Below are 22,370 nucleotides of genomic sequence, written 5' to 3'. Positions count from 1 at the left end.
CACCATGTACAGGAACAGTTATTACCCTTCAACCATCAGGCTCTTGAACCAAAGGAGATAACCTCAATCAGCTTCACTTGCCCCTTCACAGAAATGTTCCCACACCTGTGGACTCACTTTTAAGGACTCCTCATCTCATGTTCTTGATATTTATTGCATACTTATATTTTTTTTCATTATTTTTTTTCTCAGTTCAAGCTGGTGCGACCTAAGGTAGGGGCATAGCCCAGCACGCTCATTTGTCAATTGCTTGGAACATTCGGACTTTTCTAGTGATGTTTAGTATTGTGGCTTTCTGAAGATTTACATAGATATTATTGTGTGGCCCTAATTGTTTAATGCTGTTGTGTAGTGACTTTGGGATGATACCAGTTGTAGATATTACCATTGGGACAACGTATACCCTGTTCACGTTCCAAAGCCTTTCAATTTTCTCTTTTATTTCAGCATATTTCTGTTGTTTTTCACTTATTCATTCTTGTTAGATCCGTGTGTTTAGAAACATAGAAACATAGAAAATAGGTGCAGGAGTAGGTCATTCGGCCCTTCGAGTCTGCACCGCCATTCAGTATGATCATGGCTGATCATCCAACTCAGAACCCTGTACCTGCCTTCCCTCCATACCCCCTGATCCCTTTAGCCACAAGGGCCATATCTAACTCGCTCTTAAATATAGCCAATGAACTGGCCTCAACTGTTTCCTGTGGCAGAGAATTCCACAGATTCACCACTCTCTGTGTGAAGAAGTTTTTCCTAATCTCGGTCCTAAAAGGCTTCCCCTTTATCCTCAAACTGTGACCCCTCGTTCTGGACTTCCCCAACATCGGGAACAATCTTCCTGCATCTAGCCTGTCCAATTCCTTTAGGAATTTATACGTTTCAATAAGATCCCCCCTCAATCTTCTAAATTCCAACGAGTATAAGCCTAGTCGATCCAGTCTTTCATCATATGAAAGTCCTGCCATTCCAGGAATCAATCTGGTGAACCTTCTTTGTACTCCCTCTATGGCAAGGATGTCTTTCCTCAGATTAGGGGACCAAAACTGCACACAATACTCCAGGTGTGGTCTCACCAAGGCCTTGTACAACTGCAGTAGTACCTCCCTGCTCCTGTACTTGAATCCTCTTGCTATGAATGTCAGCATACCATTTGCCTTTTTCACCGCCTGCTGTACCTGCATGCCCACTTTCAATGACTGGTGTATAATGACACCCAGGTCTCGTTGCACCTCCCCTTTTCCTAATCGACCACCATTCAAATAATAATCTGCTTTCCTGTTTTTGCCACCAAAGTGGATAACCTCACATTTATCCACATTAAATTGCATCTGTCATGAATTTGCCCACTCATCTAACCTATCCAAGTCACCCTGCATCCTCTTAGCATCCTCCTCACAGCTAACACTGCCGCCCAGCTTCGTGTCATCCGCAAACTTGGAGATGCTGCATTTAATTCCCTCATCTAAGTCATTAATATATATTGTAAACAACTGGGGTCCCAGCACTGAGCCTTGCGGTACCCCACTAGTCACTGCCTGCCATTCTGAAAAGGTCCCGTTTATTCCCACTCTTTGCTTCCTGTCTGCCAACCAATTCTCTATCCACATCAATACCTTACCCCCAATACCGTGTGCATTAAGTTTGCACACTAATCTCTATTAAATAAGTTGTTCTTACTTGTTTGTCCTGTATTATTATGTCCTGATGGTTATTATGGATTGTCCTATCTGTAATAGCAAATCAATCATAATATAACTTATCATAATTATTTCTTATTTCCTTTTGCATCTTGTTGTCTTTTGCTCACCCAGGTGGTGCGGCCTATCATTGATTCTGTCATGATTATTGGATTTCTTGAGTATGTCCTGAAGAAAATGGATCTCAGATTTGCAAATGGTAACATATATGTACTTTGATAATAAATGTACTTTGAACTTTAATACAAAGCAAAACAAAACCAGAATGCAGAATGACGTGCCACATTTACAGAAAAAGAGCAGAGCAAGCAGACAATAAGCTACAGTTCACGACGAGATAATTGTGAGGCCAAGAGTCCATCTTATTGTACTAGATCGCCATTTAATAGTCTCAAAGCAGCAGGATAGAAGCTGTCCTGGAGCCTAGTTTTACATGCTTCAGGTTTTTGTATCTTCTGGGAGGGGAGAGAAGTGGGAATATCTGGAGTGGGTGGGGTCTTTGATTCTGACGGCCGCTTTACCAAAGCAGTGATAAGAAGAGGGGAGAAGAAAGAAAATCCAAGGCGGGTGGGGACTTTGATTACGTTGGCTGCTTTACGGAGGCAGCACGGAGTCTGAGGAAAGCTACAATGGGTGTTGGCCTCAGACTGCCAGTTCCCATTCTTCTTCACTGGGCCAGTTCAGCCATGTTTCCCTTTCACATCCAGCCTGCCTCTCTCACGGATGAGTCAAGAAACACTCTTAACACTCTTTGTGATTCTTCAGAGAAGCCATCCACAAGCTCACTAGGTGGCAGTCTATTCCAAATATCGGCATGGAAAGAAAAAGACGGAATTTAACTTGCTGCACTTTGGCCCTGTCTATGAGCCTATTTCCACCCAAACCCGTTACTTAAGATGTGATTTAGACCACTTAATAGGTTTTCTCATGAGTATCAAACCTGCTCCTTTGGAGCTTCTTCATAGTTCAGTGATCTAAAACTTAGAATTCTATTTTTCTCTGATCCCTGACTTCTTACAGGAGCGATAAGTGGAATCTATAATCCACATGTGTTCCCACTAATGCTTTACGGGGTGCCAGGATCATTTGGTTGGACTTGAGTTGGGATCGATTTCATAGATCATTTTCAATCAGGACGAACAAAGGCTCACTGACTCATTTTTATATCGGCGTTCCACAGATACCAGAGATGACTTTGGTCTGGCCAAATCAATGAGGCAGTATTGCTTCAATTAATTAATCAGAAAAAGCTGGTGGACCCTTGCCCCCCATACCACATAAGTGTGAGATGATGCAATGGTGATTAGAAGTGCATGTGGAACTAAGTGGGTTTGGCAGATCGAGCTTAGTCTCCAACCAGTTTGGCTGAATCATGCAAGATACAATAACATCAAATAGTTGGGCTCATTAAAGTCCTACTTTTTAAATTAATTCGTGGCATATGGATGCTGTTGGATAGGCCAATTATTGTCTGTTCTAATTGTCTTTGAGGAGATGACGGCCAGTTGCTGTGGATCATGTGATGGACATACTCACACAGAGCTCTTGGGAAGGGAGATTCAGGACTTTTGCACTGTGCTGATGAAGGAACAGTGGTAGATTCTGAACCAGACTGGCGTGCTTTTGGCTTAATATTGAGCTTACCTTGCCTGCAGTGCACTGCCCTTCCAAGTGGCTGAGGCTAAAGGGTTTCCAGATGCTGCTTCAAGTCACTTTCATAGACAACCTATTCACCATCTTATGCATGAACTCCTTCACTTAATCCTGAGCAGAATAAGGGAAGGAGTACTTTCTGAAAGTAGTGAGTCAGGAGTCAAGCAAGTGGACCGCTTTATTCTGGATAGTTGTGAATTTATTGGCTTTAGATGGAGAAATGCCCATCCCAGGATAACATTCCAACACTTCCCTACATTGCAGACAGTGATAAAGCCAGGAAGATACAATGTACCTAGTCTCTGATCTGTTCACAGTATTTATGTGGCTGGTCCATTTACCTTCCTAGGCAATAACGACCCTTAGGATATTGATGGGATCTGATTATGTAGACACATGAATGTGCAGAACATGCAGATTATGTGGAGGTGGTTGGGATTAGTTCAATTTGCCATCATGGTTGGCAAAGATGTTATGGGCTGAAGAGCTTAATCCTATGCTGTATTCTTCTTTGTTCTTTTCCTGTGTTTATTATTAGTCCAAACTTGAATGCTGTCAAAATTTTGCTGCATAATATGGACTGCATCATCATCTGATGATTTACAATCAATAAATTTGCAAAGAAATAACGTGCAATGTATGTGGAGTTTTTCTGCCCGAATATTCTTCTGTTTTTCGTTTAACTGTGTGACCGAAGCAAATAACTTCTCTTTCAAACATGGTGCAACAAAGTGATAGTGTGAGCCACATTATCACTGACCCATCCTGCTGGCATATCTTTGCTTATTCCAGTTTTGTTACCTGTCCATCCTTTGGATGCAGGTAGATGCTGCTCTGAAATATTCACATTAGCTGGTGGCATCTCTGTGGCCAAGGAATGAATTGATCATGGGCCTGCCCCCGGAAGATTCAGCAGGGCATGAGGCCCAAGGGTTGAGGAAATTAGGTGAGTCTAGGGGTTGGGGCTGGGATTGGACCTAATAGGCAGGGGAATGGTTTGGAGCTCAAGGATTGAAATGAACCAGAGATTGATGGGGGTTAGGATTGGTAGATTGGGGTTTGATTTGTAGTTGAGGGTATAGCATTGGTTGTCCTGATGGTTAGAATTAATGAAAGGAAGGAGGCAGCCTTCAGAAAGTGGGGTACTCCTGATAATGGGTGTGGCAGGTGGGGGAATTTTATGTCTTATAAAATGGCCCTAAATAATAGCAAGATGAGTACCCACCTTAACTGGAGTTACACACATCAAAGTTGCTGGTGAATGCAGCAGGCCAGGCAGCATCTCTAGGAAGAGGCTCAGTCGACGTTTCGGGCCGAGACCCTTCGTCAGGTTATGTGCCACTCGGGACTAGAATTTTTTAGCTTGCTCCCTTTGACATTCTGAAACAGGTTTCACAGATGCCAAGAAAGGATCCTACTGCCTGTGTGGCCTATGGGCAGTTCATGGTATCGATGAAGTATCAAACTAGCACTGGATCCCAAAGCCCGTACCAGGATTTCACTGTGGGTTAGCACGTCTGAGGCACACAGGTCCCAGAGCAATAGTTGTGGTCTGGGTGCAACTTGTATGAAATCCCCAATCTTCAGTGAATCTGGATTGAGAAGAGAACAAGAACATAGTGTCGCGAAGTCCAATCTCTACTCCTCTGAAGCTCTGTGACTTTTCTAACATCTTAAATTGAACAGTCGACTTTTCCACTAATCTTCTACCCTAGGGAATCAGCTGTACAGCACTGAATGTTGTGGCCTATTACAGCCTTAAGGAAAAATGCAAACATACTTATCATAAGCAGCTTTTGGTGCTGAGATAGCTTGGAATTGGTTCACTGCGATCACCCAACGGTTCCTGCACTGGGCCCTGCTGAACTCCGGCATATTGAGATTTTTTGTTGTGGGCACTGCTGGTGATGAGGACTAACATTCTTTTCAGCAGGATTACATGGGAAAAGTTTAACTAATCAAACTTCAATTAATGAAGTCTTCCATGAAGGTGCAGGCTCCAAACAGAGTTCCAGTTAAGAGTGGGGTTCCAGCTCAGTCCATTACCAAAGGGGGAGACAGAGAATGCTGGGAATCTGAAATAAAAAAACAAGCATCCTTGGCAATACTCAGTTGGCCACCCTCTATGTGTGGAGAGAGGAACATTCTTCTCAGACTTCCTTTACTTTTACTATGAAGACCAAAAGATCTTAAGGAGGAACCCTACAATTTTCAGCTTGGCAAATTCAACACTGAATGTTGCCATTTCAACCAGTGGTTCCATGTGTTAGTGCCAGAGGATTTTATTATTTGAAAATCAAATGCTGGAAATCTGAGATAAAAACAGAGGATGCGAGGAATTCCCACATTTCAGGCAGCAACTGCGGATAGATGAATGGAGTCATGACGGGAAGTCATTGACCTGAAATATAGGTACTGTTTCTCTGGAGATGACTTCTGACCTGCTGACTTTCTCCACAATTACTGCCATTTCAAATGATGCTCAGTGTTTATCAGTCATAACTTCATCTTTTAGAGTTGTACGTAGAGCTCAGAAATAGGCCCCAGCCCATCGTACCTACTTTTGTGCTGTCACACGTTTTGTCTTCAAGCACAGTTTCCTTCTGTTCTTTCACACACCTCCCTTTTTATTACACCACCCACCCACCTCTCCCCCTTTCCTCTCCCACTCACCTTCCGCACCTTTGGATACCAAATTTCTTGAAGCTCTTAACCTGTTCGCAGTTTTGAGGAAAGGTGAATGCATTGACATGTTGACTCAGTTTCACTCTACACAGATGCTGCCTGGTCTCTCCCAAGTACTTCCAGCATTTCAATGTGTTTTTTTATTTTAATCTCTTGCAATAAAGTTCTCAGACAGAAGATGCCTTCAGTAGCTGCACCTCTCAGTATAATTCTGGTCAGTACTCCTCAGAAAGCCTCTTAAATGCTTCCTCTCCAAAAGCTAAGTAGGGCCAGAAGAGGCTTCCAGGATTTGAGGGCCTGAGTTATAGGGAGAAGTTGGGTAGACTAGGACTTTATTATTTTGATCACAGGAGGCAGAGAAGTGACCTTGTAGAGGTGTACAAGTTCATGAGTGGCAAAGATACAGTGAATGAACACATTCTTCTTCCTACACAAAAAAAAACAACTGGAAATTAGAAAGCAAAGGTTTAAGATGAGAGGGGGAAGAATTTAAAGGGATCTATGGAGCAATTTCTTCACGCAGAGGGTGGTGCATATATGGAAAAAAGGGCCTGTAAAAGCGTATGGAGAGGTACAATATGTGGTGGTGATGGCATCCGTTAGTCTCGCGAGGCCATGGATCTGCGCCTGGAAAGTCTTGCTTCAGTCTGTGTTAGAGCAGCGTCTGTTGTGGCTGTAGAGGCCCACACGGGAGTGACAGTCTTGGCTGCAGCGACTGCACTTGAAGGTGCTGTCCTCCAGTGTTGTCTTGGTGCTGTTTTTCCAACGAGTGCGCTTTTCTTCAGCAGCAAGCCTCAGCTTCTCTTCTCCTCTTTTTAGACCTCTGCGTAGTTCCAGCCTCCAGTGAGAGCGATCGCTTGCGATGTCCTCCCACCTCTCGACGTTCATTTTCAGTGACTTCATGTCTCTCTTGCAAACGAAGAGATCGTGCTCTCTTGCCGGAGGCCAGTTCCCCGTACAGCAGGTCTTTCGGGATCCTCCCATCTGACATGCGGTGTACGTGGCCCAGCCAGCGGTGTGATTGAACAGTTGCAAAGATAAGGAAAGGTTCAGAAGGATATGCCCAAACACAGACATCTCGGTCAGTATGGAAAATTTGGGCCGAAGGTCCTGTTTCTGCACTCTATGACTCTAATTGTTCTCACTTGCCTGTCAGTGGAGATCACACATTTGAGCACAGAACTGGGATTAAGTCTTGTTGCAACATACAGACCACTGGAAGATCTCAGCTGTTCAGGATGCTGTCTGGTTTAGAGAGCGTGTGCTGGATAAACTTGGCTTGTTTTCTCTGGAATGGTGGAGGCTGAGAGGAGATCTGCTGGAAGTTTTTAAGATTTTGAGAGAGATAGATAAGTAGACAGGGGATATCTGTTTCCCAAGGTGGAAATGACTAATACCAGAGGGCATGCATTGAAGGTAAGAGGGGGTAGTTCCAGAGGGAATGTGAGGGGTAAGTTTTTTACTCAGAGAGAGGCCTGGAATGTGCTGCCTGATATGGTGGCAGAGGCCAATATATTAGAGGCTTTTAAGTAACATTTAGATAGGCACATGAAAATCAAGGCGAGAAGACTGCAACTAGCGGGGCATTGTCTATGCCACCCTGAGCTACCTGCCAGCCTAGTCATCATATGGGAGCCCAAGCACGGGAGTATGAACCCCGGGCGCCCCCCCAAGACTATGGTCAACACGCTCCTAGAAGACAGCGGCGCGGCTAATGTAGATGGACTGAACACACTGACGAGGGAGAGGGAGAAGTGGAGAATCCGTCATCGTGCCCAACGCTAGCCCCCTAGTAGTAGTATGAATGTGAGGAAGATGGAAGCTAGGAGGGATTAGTGTTTAAATGTTTTTGATTTGTTTTTTTAGCTGGTTTGGCAAAACAATGTGGGCTGAGGGGCCTGTTCTTGTGCTGTACTTGCCTATGTTCTATGTTTTCTATGTTTTTAACGGAAGGAAAATGAATGGTCAGTGTTTCGGAACAAAACTCTTCATCTAGATTGCATTGAATTTAGCATCTGCCCGTCTCTTGTGTCAGCATTAAATCTTGTTGCATTCTACTGCAAACCAGAGTGAGAAAGGTGATTTGGAAAAGAAAACCCTTATGCATCCGCTTATAACTTTTCAGTTTTCTGCTGGACTCATTGCTGTAAGATAGGAAAGGAAGAAGAGCCAATGTTTGATCCCCATTCTTTATCCTAATACCTATGGTAACACAAACAATGATTGGCCTAATCTAGATAAGGGGCTAAATCTATTGAACATTTCAAACAGTGATTGTTACCTATTGATGTCTGCTGAAAGGTCCTATTTAACTGGAGAGCATTCAATGAGTCTCAAGTCATAGAGTCAAGGAAGCAGGGTCTGCAGTCCACTGAGTCCATTCCACCTATCACACAACCATTGTCCCACCAACCCACCACCTCACCTTCCACCCTCTCTTGGGGCTTCCAAGCTAGGGCTGGCCACTGGAGGACACTGTCTGTGAAAGGGAGGTTTTGATGCTCCAAAACACACAACAGGTGGAAGCTATTGCAGAGGAAACGTATCGCACGGCCAAGAAGATTGGCATAGCTTTGGGACCGAAGGCAGATGATGGTGGCGGGCATGTGATCAGGGGCAGAGAACGCTCTGTTATTGTTACGTGGGTTTGATAGACAATCGTGAAGGTGGGCCGATGATAGGAGGGGATTATTGGGTGGGGAAGGGCAGGAATCTGGGGCTTTGGGCACTTCAAGTGATTGGTTCAAGTGGAAGATTAGCAGATGATGGAAATCAGGAGCTCCAAAATGTTGAATATGTGCTTTTGAATTAATGCAAGCAAAGTTATCCATGCTCCATTCACCATCTGATGTCAATATTCACACCCTGTGGCATGTGTATCAGCACGGTACAGACACAGTATTGTTCTCATTCTTCTGCCACAATCCTCTGCCCCTGACCTCCAAATCCAAAGGTCTGGACCTCCTTTGCCTTGGGAAATGAATGAAGAATGATCGTATCCTGGAGGGTATCAAGTGTCTCCAAAACTGGACCCTGGTGTGAGTCAGTACCTTGAGCCGGGAAAAAAAAATGCAGAAAGAATCAAAGAAAGATGCCGGCTAATGTGGATTACATAAATGATTAATAATGGGGCCAGAAAAGTGGGCAAAGACAAGTGATATGATTGCTGGGAATGAGTACATATTACATCACCCGAGGGAGAGGCTCTGTAGTTCGTCACTCGTGGGCTTCTTCCTATCATCCACACTGCAGTAGTGCTCATGGTATGGGATACACTCCCTACCATCTGGCCTTCTCCACGTAATCAGTCATTGACATGACATCAGGAAGGAGTAATGAATACGTTCTAAGCTTCTGTTGCATCATCCATTTTAAGGTGGATCGCGGCTTCCTCAAAAGCTCCGGGTCCCCTTTTGACCGTCCGCACCAGATCCATCCTGCAATGTGGTGTCACTGTAACCACGCTTACGTACGGTTCAAAACTTGCCCCAGACTGCTGGCTTCCTGCTGGGATTCAGCAGTGACTATCCTGACCGTATCTGGAAAACCTCAAAGATTTATTAAGGTGTTGGAAGAGTAAGCCTGGTGATTGCTGCCAACACATCAGCAAGAGCTCTGGCTTTTAGTGGCATGAAATTTATTGGAGTTTGGATGCGGAGGCTGAGGTTTAATAAATAGACACTGAGGCTTGTAGACTAGGCTCCAAGCTGCCGGTGGTCCAGTCCATCAGTCATACTGACATGTAACTTATTAAAGTGTCGCATGCTGCTTCCACAAGCCAGTGTTTCAGGCCTTGTTCATCTGGTTTTCATTGTCAACAGCCTGACAGCCCAGACAAAATGGATTGTTTACCTTTAAGCTTATCGCATCTTGGCTTTAACCCGCTCAGTTCCAAGTGTCACTCACCGGCTTGTGGCTGGCTCCCATCGCAAACGATATGTGGAGTTGTCGTGGAGAGTAAGGTGCATTGTAATATGCTCCAATGTTCGTGCACTCAGGGCAGGGACTAGCTTAGGATGCACGCAATGACGTGTGGGCGAAAATACAGTATGTTGTGACTATGAGCTGCAACCCACAAAATTATGTGCGTTTGAATTATGCGCTCATCCAGGCTTAGGGTGGTTCTTCTGGGCAATGGGACTCTTCGTAGCCAGGCTTGGTATAGAATGATGCCTCCTCTTATCTATTGCAGTCACCTGTTTCACCTCAACAATTTTTCCAACCAGCCACCTTTTGTCTTATTTGGGATCAGGTTCTAAATCAAGGCTTGAACTGAGGCACAAGAAACTTCATTTAGGAGCTGCCCAGACCTATCAGGCGGTCTTATAACCAGAGGACAGAGCAGATTTCCACTGCCACCTATCAAATGGATCATGGATGTGACTATGGAAATTTCTGAGCTAATCTTTGCCCGTCAAAATTTGTCAATTAGCATAATTAGGTACATGTGTAATCAATTGTTAAATTTACTGACATGTAAGGTATTAAATACTTCAACTAGTTTAAATTCTGCATGAATATGTTTTCATGCTCTGTGCACTTTTTAATAATGGTGTTTTGGCTGAATTATTTAGACACGTACCCTTGCACGCAATTGAGTAATGCATTGTTGCACCAATGCTTGTATTGATATATTGGCCATTTAACCATACTTTGGTTGTGAAGTCATTCTGCGTTCTGTTCATGGCATGAATGCTGCGTAAGTTCGATTCTCTATTATTCACTGGTTTCATTACTGTTTAGACTTCTCTGTGGTTTCCTGCTGTGACAACTGCCCTTTTGTGAGGAATTTACACAGCTAAAATTGGTTTGATTCACTACCATGGCTTTTCAGTCGCATGCTGGGGATATTTGGCCTTATTTTTCTCACAGTTAAAACATTTTGCCATTTTGAGTTGACATTCATGTGATGGATAACTCCCACTGCACCTACAGTGGCTGTACACTCCAGCCTTACCCACATGCTTTGGATTTGTTTGAAGCTCTAGCCTTCAATGCCACTCAGTGGCTATAAAGTGGAATCAAACTTGTACCTTAAGCTGGAAGAAAGTCTGTGGCATTGTTTGGTGTCATCCACATGGCTGTTGCATTGATGCATCCAAAGTCATAAAGTTGTACAGTGTAGAACTTCGGCCCATTATCTCCATGTCAACTACGACTACTACTACGTCAACTCAGGCCTAGGGGGCCAGCGTCAGGCACGATGATGGACTCTCCACTCCTCCCTCTCCCTCATCAGTGTGTTCAGTTCATCCACATTAGCTGCGCCGCTGTCTTCTAGGAGCGTGTTGACCATAGTCTTGGGGGACGCCCAGGGTTCATCCTCCCGTGCTTGGGCTCCCATATGATGACTAGGCTGGCAAGTAGCTCGGGGTGGCGTAGACAGTGCCCCGCTAGTTGCTGTCTTCTTGGCTCGATTTTAGTGGAGAGCGTCGGTAGGTTGTTATAGAGCTCGACGTTCGTCATGTGCTCTTGCCAACTCATGTCAAGAGCCATCCAGAGCATTCGTGTATAGCAACCATCTAGAGACTTTCACATCGTCTTGGTGAGTGTCCACGCCTCACATCCATACGTGAGAATGGACTCTATAACTGCTATGAATATCCGCTTTTTAAGCCCTCTGCTCAGGTTCAACTTCCAGATTTCCTTCATGTCGTACATAGCCCTCCACGCCAGCGCCTTCCGTATCTTTATGTCCTTCTCCAAACATCAATCTTGACCTGAGGTACTTGCAATCAAAGTCCATGTCAATCAATAGTAATTCCACTCATAGACAGTCATAGCATTGTAACTCAAGCATGAATTTCTGTCTGTTTAGTAACGTGCATTGAATTTACTAATTAATTCATGCTTAAGTGACACATCACACATTGAATAATCTAAAGAGATGTCAAAGTTACAAACTTTCAATGAATTAATAAGCATGTTGACAGTCTTTCTTGATGTTTGATTTCTTGTTCCCAGTTTATAGCAGTCTACAATCACTGACAAATGTAGGGTTGAAACAATCCTGCGATTTTAGCACCAATTCACTAAAGAAACTACTTTTTTTGTGTTCTGTGGCGTCAGCAGATTTGTTAACATAATTGTGGTATGTTACTGCCGTTAGGTAGGTTACGTTGTGCTGCTGGTGTTTAGGACAGCAATGAAGGTCCTCCAACTCTGACTGTGTTCAGGGCTTCCTTCATCATATCAGTAGCTTTCTCTTGGTTTTCACTACTGTCAGTCATGCAAGTCTCGGGTGGAGACTCAAGAGCACTATTGCTCTCAGATGTATCTGTCGAAGGATTCCTCATTGCTGTTTCTGTAACAATCTTGATTACCAGTCAGGGTTGTTAGCCCTGAGCTGAACCCCCAAACCTGTAGAACCAGTAGACCACTCTTAGTCTGGCCTCTATCCTTTGACCTGTTTGGCATGGGGAAAACCCTGATTCCAGCCAGCATAAGCTCTCCGGGTCATTAAGGCATGCAAGCCTCCAAACCACAAGAGGGTTGTGGTCCTTATGGAGGCTAGTTGTGGTATAGTTAAATGTAAATAGGCCACCTGTGTGATGTAATGTTGTAACTGTAGGAAAGACACAAGCACACATGGTAATAGTTAATAGTCTTCAATAAAGGAATGAGCCACTTGCTGTAATGGTCTCTGTACCTCCTGTAATGTGTTTGAAACACCACATTATTGGTCCACGCATAATCTGCTAATAGACCACAAGTAGTGATGAGGAAATAAGCATATAGACACTCGGGCTAGAAGAAAGTTGTAAACTGATAACATTCCCAGGAACTTGGAACTCCTGATGTTGTTGAAGAATGCATCGGCCAGTACTTTAGAAGATTGAAGGGACATGTAATAGTCCGAAGCCAGAGCAGCTAACCAGGTTAAAAAAGATAGTGTCATCCCTTCGGGGGGGGAAATCTCTCCACACTGAACTGGAGCCTGTTAGGATAGAGGATCAATTGTCAATATCCATGATACAAGTAAAAATAATGGAAAGATGTTAGATTTCAGGATCAAGGAACAGATAAAGTCATAGAGTCATAGAAAAAGGCCCTTCAGTCCATCTAATCAGTGCTAAGCCATTTAAACTGTCATTGTTCTTCCTGGGACCATAGCCCTCCATACCTCTAAGCATCCATGTACCTGTCCAAACTTCTCTTAAATGTTGAAATTGAGCTCGAATGCACCACTTGCGCTGGCAGCTCGCTCCACACTCTCATGTCCCACTGAGTGAAGAAGTTTCCCCTCATGTTCCCCTTAAACTTCTCACCTTTCACCCTTAACCCTTGACTTCTCGTCGTAGTCCCACCCAACCTCAGTGGAAAAAAGCCTGCTTGCATTTACCCTGTCTCTACCCCTCATAATTTTGTATACCTCTGCCAAATCTCTCGATCTTCTACGTTCCAAGGAATAAAGTCCTAACTTATTCAATCTTTCCATATAACTCAGCTCCTCCAGACCTGGCAACATCCTTATAAATTTTCACTGTACTCTTTCAACCTCATTTGCATCTTTTCTGTGGGTAACCGACCAAAACTGCACACAATACTCCAAATCTGGCCTCACCAAAGACCAATCAAAGACCAGTCAGCGGGGAGGCACGTTGATACAGCAGGATGTTCTGTTATAGGTAGGGACACCTACAGGACCAAATTCAGCCATCTCTCTTTGACAAAAAGCAGGGTTGGTGTTAAGATTCAATCCAGTAAAGTACTAAAAGTAAAAGGTCAAGAGAGATGCACGAAGTGCTATAATACCCAGTAGTTAGAATTACTGATAATACTACACTGAGCTGCTGACAGGATCAATCAGAGAGATATTTTTAGTGTCTGTGAAAATACCTCAAAGTCAGGTTTCAGATATTATTGCATAAAGTTAAGACTGCTTCGTATTACCATTACTGGCATTACAGGTACATATACAATTCAAGCCTAATACAAAGCCATTGTATTGTCCATTTTCTCTTGAGCCTTGTTTGCTAACTCTTTCATTTATCAAATTAGAAATTAGAAAGCTAGAATGTAATTGAGATGTAGTGAAAATTCAAAGATTCAATGTACAGTACATTTGTTATCAAAGTATGTATACCCTGAGATCTGTCTTCACCACAGACAGTCACGAAAGAAAGAAAACCATGCAACCTATTTAAAGAATAAACATCACCCCCATGCACAAAAAAAATAAATTGCGCAAACAGCAAAAAAAAAACAAGTGATAAACACAGTACACAATGCACAAAATCAAAAGAATTTAGGAAAATTCAGTCTTCCCCAGTGTTAGTTATCTACAGGCCGCCCCATTTCAAAATCTCACAAAATAACAACAAAAAAAGGTGCAACCAGAAACCAGAAGCACGTCATAACGTGAATCAATTCCTACAGGAATCCAGTTGCTGAGGTTCCCACAGGCTATATGATGACTAAGTGACGTGACAGCTAGGAATGTGATAACCAGAAACACTGGAATCTGATAAGTAAGGAATTCCTTGCCCCCACAGATGCTGCCTGACGTGCTGAGGTCTTCCAGCAGATGGTTTGTTACTCCAGACTCCAGTACCTACAGATCTCATCAAAATAGTGAGTTCTCTGCAGACTGGAAGGACATAAGGAGTGGAGCTCCGAAAGGCTCAGTTCCTGACATTCAGTTACTTACAAGTTATGTTCATGACCTGGAGGAAGGGGGCAGAGCATGAGGAATCTAATTTACTGATGACACAAAAATGTGTTGGAGGGTGTGTTGTTAAGTGGATATTTGGACTCTACAACAGGATATAGAGAGATTTATTGAAAGGGTGAAAACTTGGCAAATAATGTTTAATGTGAGGTCATGTTCTTCAGTGAGAGGAATCTAAGTGGAGAAAGACTGCAGGTGAATTAAGTAAAGGGAAATCTAAATGTTCTTGTTCACAAAGCACAAAAAAATTCAGTAGGCAGGTGCAGCACTGTACAAGGGTTGCAATTTAGAAACAATAACTTTTTACAATTAAGCAGGGTACTGGTGAGGCCACACCTGGAGCACTATGCAGTCTTGGTCTCCTGTTTAAGGAAGGATAAAGCTAGCATTGCAGGCTGTTCAAATAAGAATCACCAGGCTAATTCCTGGGAAATTAGCCTTATATTCTTCGGCATTTAGATGAATGTGGGGTGATTTTATTGAACGAAATAAAAGTCTGTGTACTATGTAGACAAAACATAGAAGATAGAACATTACAGCCCAATATAGGCCCTTTGGTCCATGATGTTTTACCAACCTTCTAAGATCAATCTAACCCTTCTCTCCCCCATAGGCCTCCATTTTTCCTTCATCTATATGCCTATCTAAGAGTCTCTTAAATGTCATTAGTGTATCTACCACTACCACAACCCCCAGTAGAGTGTTCCACGCACCCGCCACGCTCCATGTAAAATATAACCTGCCTCTGACATTCTCTCATACATTCCTCCAATCACCTTAAAATTATGGCCATTGTATTAGCCGTTCCAGCCATGGATGGTATGTTTACTCCCAGGCTGCCAGGATCAGGGACGTCTCTGATCAGGTCCTCAGCATTCTTAAGGGGATGGATGAGCAGCCAAAAGTAATGGCACATGTTGGTACCAACAACATAGGTTGGAAAAGTGGTGAGGTCGTGAAGAGAGAATATAGGGATATAGGTAGGAAACTGAAAAGCAGGCTCTCAAGGGTAGTAATCGCTGTATTGTTACCTGTGCCACACACCAGTGAGGGTAGGAATAGAATGCTTTGGCAGTTGAATGTGTGCTGAAGAGCTGGAGAAGGGGTCAGGGTTTCAGATTTATGATTATTGAGATCTCTTCTGGTGAATGTATGACCTGTACAAAAGGGACAGGCTACAACTAACTTGAGGGGGACCAATATCCCCCTGCGTGGACAGGTTTGCTAGCGTTGTTAGGGAGATTTTAAAGCAGTTTGCTTGGGGCCGGGGAACCTTAGTGATAGGTCAGAGGATGAAGCCGCTGGTGTATAAAGGTAGGTGCTGCATCGAGTAGAGAGACTGTGAGGAAGGATTAGCAAAGGAAAGTGTTATGTATTTAACCTATCAGTAATATTGAGTAATCTTCTAAATATGTTGTTGATGAAGCATTCTTTGTTAAATAACTCATGGTTATATGTAAAAATAAGTGGTGCATACATCATGACGCTACCATGTGATTTTTACGTGCTTCGCTATAAGTAAACACGAAGCTAGACCCACATTCCCAGACGTCTGTATCTTCCTTTGAATTAGTTTAATGTTTTGAAGTTACAAAACATAACAGAAAGGGCATAAGCAGTTGGATGGGTAGAAATATATCTATTTTAGTGCGATAATTATCGGAAACAAGGGTGATGTACTTAGAGGATGGAATTACAATGTTGAGGCCATCACAGAGACTTGTGGCAGGAATGGCTTTTGTCTGGGATTTAGATATTCCAAAAGGGACAGGGAGGGAGGTAAAAAGGTGAGGGAATGGCGTTGCTATTCAGGGATAGTGTCACAGTTGCAGAAAGGGAGAATGTCATGGAGGGATTGTCTACTGAGTCAGTGTGGGTTGAAGTCAGAAACAGGAATGGTGAAATTACTTTATAGGGAGAATTTTATAGAACCCCCCTCCCCCCTAAAGCAACAGAGACACTGAGGAACAGATTGGGAGGCAGATTTTAGATTAGATTAGATTATGAGGACACTCAGCCCTCGTTTATTGTCACTTCGAAATGCATGCATTCAAAAATGATACAATGTTCCTCCAGAATGATATCACAAAAGAAAACAGGACAAACCAAGACTAAAACTGACGAAACCACATAAATATAACATATAGTTACAACAATGCAAAGCAATACCATAATTTGATAAAGAACAGACCATGGGCACGGTAAAAAAAAAGTCTCAAAGTCCCGATCGACTCATCATCTCATGCAGGTGGAGGAAGGGAGAAACTCTCCCTGCCATGAACCTCCCAGCACCGACAACTGCCGTTGCATTGGAAGCACCCGACCGCAGCCGACTCTGAGTCTGTCTGAAAACTTCGAGCCTCTGACCAGCCCCTCCAACACAGCCTCTCCGAGCACCATCCTCTGCCGAGCGTTTCGACCCCGCCCCGGCTGCCGAGCAACAAGCAAAGCTGAGGACTCGAGGCCTTCTCCTCCGGAGATTCTGGATCACACAGCAGCGAAGCAGGCATTTCAGAAGTTTCACCAGATGTTCCTCCTTGTTCTCACGTCCGTCTTGATCAAATCAGGATTGTGCACGGCACCCTACTTGACAATTAACAGACCTCACCACCGGAGTGGCCGCTGCGTTGCGCCGCCATCTTCTGATTTTAGAATGCAAAAATAACAGGGCTGTTGTCATGGGTGGTAACCTAAACTTCCCTAATATGGATTGTCACCTCCTTACAGCAAAAGATTTAGATGGGGCATAATTTGCTGGGTGTACCAAATTTGCTGGATAGCCTGACTAGAGGAGTGGCTATGCTGGATATGGTACTAGTCAATGTATCTGAACAGTTGACAGAACTCTCAGTGAATAAACATTTCAGAGACAGTGAATACAAATCCCTGATCTTTTACTGTAGCCTGTGAATGGAATAGGAACAGATAGTATGGGAAAGTACTTAATTGGGAATGGCAAATTATGATACTATTAGGGAGGAACTTGGGAGTATGAATTGGGAACAGACGTACTCAGGGAAATGCACAATGGAAATACGGAGCATGTTTAGGAGAACTTGCATGGGAGTCTGATAGGTCTGACCTATTGAGGCAGGGAAAGGATGGTAGGGTGAACAGACTGTTGGCAAGAACAAACTACAATCAGTGAACAGAAATGAATGTGGCCATTTTGTGAGACTGTCCTTGCAGCCACCATTTTGTGAACTGTTTGATGAACTGATTCTTCCTCTGGGATGACTTAATCAGAGCAATTTAACATGGACACAAGGAGTTTCTGCTAGTGATCTGCTAAACCTCAGACCACTTTCAGATAAGAAGTTGTTTATTGTGTAAAATGGCAGGTTTGCAGAAGTAATCTAGTCATCCAGGACCAGTGCCTGGGTGACCCGGTTTGACGAGTTTGAACCAATCAAAGTTGAATAGAACAAAAGTCATCACTTAAGGCATGAAGCTGAAGGCAAAGGGCATACAACAATACTGCTGCAGCTCTGGACTATGTCCAATGAGAACTGACACAGGTCAGTCAGATGACCTTGAGCTAACGAAACTGAAACATCTAGGATTGATAAGGGAACGATAGGAATGAAGGATTTTGGGAGCACAGGCAGTGACATATCTCCAGAGACTAACTATTGCAGATGTGGAGGACCCCACATCAGACATATAGAGATCACACGGGGACCATGAGGATCACCTGGACAACATGGACTCTTTTCCCTGGAATTTACCTTGTCTCTTCTTCAACTGTACATGGAGGGCCAGGGAAACTTAGTGTGCCCACAGGTATTGAGTTGTGAAAATTCATGTGCTTTTTGGTTGAAATAATAAAGGTACTTAGCAGTAAATAGAGATTCTTTCTATGTTTAACTGATCATTATTGCTAAGGGATAATCTTTGTAGGAGAACAGTGGGTGAGAAAAGATGTGGATCATCTAGTCAAGAGAAAGAAGGAAGCATACTGAAGGTGTAGGAAGCAAGCATCAGAACGGACTCTGGAGAGCCACAAGGTAGCCAGTAGGGAGTTTAAGAATGAACTTCGGAGAGCTAGAAGGGGATGAGTGGGATTAAGGAAAACAAGATGTTCTACATGCATGTAGAAAACCAGAGGGTGGCCAGAGTGAGGGTGGGACTGATCAGGGATAGCAGGGGAAGCAGGAGCCTGGAATCAAAGTTGGTAGGGGATGTCCTTAATGAATATTTTGCTTCAGTATTCACCATTGAGAAGAACCGTGATGATTATGAGGACAGTGCAAAACAGCCTAACATGTCTGAACATGTTGACATTAAGACTTAGGCTGTGTTAGAACTTTTGAAAAACATAAGGAGACATAACTCCCCTAGATTACTATGGGAAGTGAGTGAAGAGAACGCTGTGCCTCTGATCTTTTCAATCTCGCTGGCTACTGGAGTAGTACTAGAAGATTGAAGTGTGGCAAATGTTCTTCCTTTGTTCAAGAATGGGAATAGGGATAACCCTAGGAATTTGAGACCAGTGGGTCTTACATTGGTGGTGGGCAAACTGTTGCAGAGGATTGTTAAGGACGGGGTTTATGTGCATTTGGAGAAGCATAGTCTGATTAGGGCTAGCCAACATGGCTTTATGAGGGGCAGGCCATGCCTCACGAGTCTGACTGAGTTCTTTGAAGAAGTGACAAGAGCAGTGGATGTGGTGTATATGGATCTTAGTCAGGCATTTGACAGGGTTCCCCAAGGTAGCGTGTTGCAGAGTGTCAGAAGGCTTGAGATCCAGGGGAACTTGGCTGTGTAGATTCAGTATTGGCTTGCCCATAGAAGGCAGAGGGTGATTGCAGATGGAAAGTTTTCTGCCTGGAGGTCAGAGACCAGTGGTGTTCCACATGTCCATTCTGAGACATCTGCTCGTTGTGATTTTTATAAATAACTTGGATGAAGAAGTGGATCGTGGGTTAGTAGGTTTGCAGATGACACCAAGTTTGGTGATATTGTGGATAGTGTAGTAAGTTGTCATTGACTACAACAGAATATTGATAGAATGCAGAGCTGGGCTGAGAAATGGGAGATGGAGTACAATCTGGAGAAGTGTGAAGTGATACACTTTGGAAGGTTGAGCTTGAAGGCAGAGTACGAGATTAGTGCAAGGATTCTTAACAGTGTGGAGGAACAGAGGGGTTTTGAGATCCACATCTATAGATCCCTCATAGTTACCGAGTAAGTTTATAGCGTTGTTAAGAAGGCATACAGTGTCTTGGATGTCATTAGTTGGGGGGACTGAGTTCAAGAGCTGTCAGATAATGTTGCAGCTCTATAAAATTCTGGTTGGGCCACTCTTGGAGCATTTTGTTCAGCTCTGGTCGCTTCATTATAAGAAGGATGTGGAAGTTTTAGAGAGACTGCCCAGGAGATTTACCAGAATACTGCCTGGAAAGACAATATGTCTTATGAGGACAGGTTAACCAGTCTAGGCTGTTCTCTTTGGAGTGAAGGAAAGGAGAGGTGACTTGATGGAGGCGAACAAGAAGAAAGCAGGCATAGATAGATTGGAGAATCATGGATTTCTTTTCTTTTCATGTTCAGCTGTTTTCACTAGTAGGCGGATTTTGAATGAACAGATAAAGTTACAAGATTTTATTTTCCTTATTGAGATATAATGCGGAATAGACACTTTCAGCCTTTTGAGCCACACCGCCCAGCAATCTCCTGATTCAGTCCTAGCCTGACCATGGGACAATTTACAAAGACCAGTTGCTACCAACCAGTGTACCTTTGGACTGTGGGAGGAAACCAGAGAGCCCAGAGGAAATCAGTTGGACGGTCTTTTTGCAGAGAGGCTGATCTCTGGAACCCTCTACCTCAGAAAGTTCTAGCAGCTACATTGTTGTGGCAATTTAAAAAAGGGAGTATTTAAAATTTTGAAACATCGGGGAATTGATGGGAATGGGGAACTAGGACAGGAATTGAAGTCTGGGATAGATAAAGGGAGCTTCTAATCCTGTGTTCTTATGTAAGACAAAGACCATTGCCTATACCATCAGGTGACACAGCTAACAAGGAAGAAAATAGTTGCATTTTAGAAGACGTCTCCAATGATTACATTGCCATATTCTGAAACATAGTGACATAAATGTGCATTTGTCTGACTGAAAGGTATTCATTTAGGGTTGACAACCTGTCTGGGACAGCGCTGGCATCAATTCTGAACACAAATCCCTTTGGGTTTTTTTTATTACCCAAGACTTTTATCTGATGTAGCCAAGGTTCTCGGATTGTTGAACCAGCTGGCTGAAAAGAATGAAAGATGAGTCAGAGGCCATGGACTTATGAGAACAGAGCCTCAGCCTATTTATACACAATTATATGCACAAGGAGGACATTAAGATTATTGTGTGATGCCTCAGACAATGAGGTTAGTGCTGTGATGAGGCACAGAATGAATAATGGTCTGTATTTGTATAAAATAAACTTTAAAAATAAATAAACAAATTATGCATATATTGAAAAAAAATTGCATCTTTTTTGGAGTAAGGACTCTAGTAAGAAAGTATTTTATCTGGTCATAGAATCATACAACACAGAAACAGCCTCTTCAGTTTACTGTACACGTTGATCATTTGTATTAGCATAGGTACAACACAGGAACCCGTACTGTGGCCCACCAAATATTGTGCAGACCATCATGCCAGTCGAATTAATCCTATCTGCCAGTCCACGGTACTTACCCTTCTATTCCCTGCCTATTCCTGTAACTGTCTAAATGTCCCTTAAACATTTCAGTCAGCTCCACCATGGGCACTAGCCACCACAGCATCCAGGACGTCTTCAAGGAGCAATGCCTTAGAAAGGCGGTGTCCATCATTAAAGATCGCCATCACCCAGAACCTGCCCTCTTCTCATCGCTACCATCAGGAAGGAAGTACAGGAGCCTGAAGGCACACACTCAATGATTCAGGAGCAGCTTCTTCTCCTAATTATTTAATTTAACTATTGAAGATATATACATATAATTCACAATTTAAAAAAATATTATGTCTTGCATTGTCACAAAAAACAACAGATTTCATGTCGTACGCTGGTGATATTAAACTTGATTTTGTATGATTATGAGTTTTCAACTGATCAAGGATAGCCAAAGTGTGACCTGTTTTCTCCAAAGTCCCAGGGTAGACCTATCATAGGTGAATGAAGTGTGGAATACATTGTGGGAGTGGTGACTGCAATGGCTGGAGTCTGAAGCCACACTGAGCAACTGGAGGAATTTGGCGGATCAGGCAGTGTCTGCAGAGGGAAATGGACAGTTGCTGTTTCAGGTTGAAACCCTTCATCAGTCCAGATGAATCCTGGATGATGGCAGACTCTCTGCTAAGTTTCTCCAGTGGCTCATTTCCTTTATGCGCATTGTAGATATGAAAGCTATTGCCAAGAGCTTTGTATGCTGGCCAAATAATAGTTAACATCTGGTAGCTTTAGGCTGTCAAGAGCACAAAGCTAGACTAACGAAGGTAGTTGAAGTTGGCCACACATTCCTTTCTATTGGCAGCATCATGTAGTCCTTGTTGATGCTCATTTTGTGAAATCATGCATAACTGTAGGATGTGCATTTGATGAGCTGAGGTTGATATTCATCATTTATGGTCTACATCAAGGGTTTCCAATGTTTTTTATGCCATGAATCCCTACCATTAACTGAC

This window comes from Mobula hypostoma, chromosome 25 (assembly GCF_963921235.1).
Source record: "Mobula hypostoma chromosome 25, sMobHyp1.1, whole genome shotgun sequence".
Taxonomy (NCBI): Eukaryota; Metazoa; Chordata; class Chondrichthyes; order Myliobatiformes; family Myliobatidae; genus Mobula; species Mobula hypostoma.
The sequence above is the reverse complement of the archived record's forward strand: the minus strand, read 5'-3'. Positions refer to the sequence as shown.